This window comes from Chrysochloris asiatica, unplaced genomic scaffold, assembly GCF_000296735.1.
Source record: "Chrysochloris asiatica unplaced genomic scaffold, ChrAsi1.0 scaffold00139, whole genome shotgun sequence".
In the NCBI taxonomy this organism is placed as follows: domain Eukaryota; kingdom Metazoa; phylum Chordata; class Mammalia; order Afrosoricida; family Chrysochloridae; genus Chrysochloris; species Chrysochloris asiatica.
In genome coordinates, this window is record NW_006408657.1 from 5,962,684 (window position 1) to 5,964,806 (window position 2,123).

At 42.4% G+C, this 2,123-nt stretch overlaps 1 pseudogene; it reads left to right on the top strand.

The window, feature by feature from the left end:
• The first annotated feature begins 1,291 nt into the window (after positions 1–1,291).
• LOC102841766 lies at positions 1,292–1,699 on the top strand (annotated as a pseudogene).
• Positions 1,700–2,123: the final 424 nt, after the last annotated feature.

Consider the following 2,123-nt stretch of genomic DNA (forward strand, 5'->3'; position numbering starts at 1 on the left):
AAATTAGGGAAGATGTGCGACAGGGTTGTATTCTTTGACCATCCTTATTCAACTTGTATGCTGAGCAAATAATCCAAGAAGCTGGGTTATATGAAGAAAAACGTGGCATGAGGATTGGAGGAAGACTCATTAACAACCTGTGATATGCAGATGATACAACCTTGCTTGCTGAAAATGAAAAGGACTTAAAATACTTTATGATGACGATCAAAGAGCCTTCGGTATGGATTGCATCTCAATGTAAAAAAAAAAACAAAAAAACTCTCACCACTGGACCAATAAACAACATTCTTATCAATGGAGAAAAGATTTAAGCTGTCAAACACTTCATTTTTCTTGGATCAACTATCAACATTCATGGAAGCAGTGGTCAAGAAATCAAATGATGTATTGCATTCAGCAAATCTGCTGTACAAGACCTCTTTAAAGCGTTGAAGAACAAAGGTGTCAGTTTGAGGACTAAGGTATTCCTGACCCAAATCATGGTATTTTCAATAACCTCATATGTATGTGAATGTTGGACAGTGAATAAGGAAGACTGTAGAAGAATATACTCATTTAAGTTATGGTGTTGGAGGAGAATATTGAAAGTACCATGGACTACCAAAAGAACAAACAGATCTGTGTTAGATGAAGTACAGCCAGAGTGCTCCTTGAAAGCCAGGATGGCCAGACATCATCTCTCATACTCGGACATATTGTCAAGAGGGACCAGTCACTGGAGAAAGATATCATGTTTGGTAAGGTGGAGGGTCAGAGAAAAAGAGGAAGACCCTCAGGGAGATGGATTGGCAAAGTGGCAGCATCAATTGGCTCAAGCATGACAACAAATGCAAGGTTGGCCCAGGATCTGTCAGTGTTTCATTCTGTTGTGCATAGGGTCGCTATGAGTCAGTACCAACTCAATGACACCTAACAACAACAACAATAACAACATGCACATGTACCTCACCAGATAGAGGACGTAGAAATTAAATTGACTACATTTGTGGGAAGAGACAATGGAAAAGCTGAATATCATCAGCCTGAAGAAGACCAGAGGCTGACTGTGGAACATACTATCAATCGCTCATACGAAAGTTCAGGCGGAAGCTGTAGCAAATGAAATCAAGTCCTTGAGAGCCAAAATATGATCTTGAGCGTGTTGCGCCTGAATTTAGAGACCATCTCAAGAACAGATTTGATTTATTAGCCCCAAATGACCAGAGACCAGAGGAGTTGTGGAATGACACCAAGAACCTCATACATGGTGCATGGAGCTTCCGAGGCTGCCAGACGCCTGACTGTCACCATGAAGTTCAACCCCTTCTTGACCTCGGACCATCGCAAGAACTGTAAACGTCATTTCAATACTCCTTCGCACGTGTGCAGGAAGATCATGTCATCCCCGCTGTCCAAGGAGCTGCAGCAGAAGTATAATGTGCGTTCCATGCCCATCCGCAAGGATGACGAGGTCCAGGTGGTTCGAGGACACTGCAAAAGTCAGCATATTGGCAAGATAGTCCAGGTGTACAGAAAGAAGTGTGTCATCCACATCGAGAGGGTCCATGTGGGCATTCACCCGAGCAAGGTGGTTATCAGCAGGCTCAAACTGGACAAAGAACGGGAAAAAATTCTGGAACGCAAAGCCAAATCTCGACAAGTTGGAAAAGAGAAAGGCAAATATAAGGGAGAACTTATTGAGAAAATGCAAGAATGACTATAACCTGTTGTGGAACCACAGTTTAGCCCTAGATTTCTAGCCCAGTGTGTGCTCCGTGGAAACTCTTCCAGATGATTTTGCAATATTTCATTTCCATCTTGTTCTGTTATTGATATGTGGCTCTATATATCATCCTTTGCAACTTGCAGTTGTTATGTTCCGTGGAGTCGGTTCCGACTCAGAGAGACCCTGTACAGGGTTTCCGAGGCTGTAAATCTTTACAGGAGCAGAAAGCCTCATCTTTCTTCCGCGGAACAGCTGGTAGTTTCCAACTGCTAACATTGCGGTTCGCAGTCCAATTCGTAACCACTACGCTACCAGAATTATAGCAATTATTAAATCACATAATAAATACAAAGCACAAAATATAGTGCCCATTTACTGCCATCGAGAGGGTTCTGACTTACAGAGACCCTATATG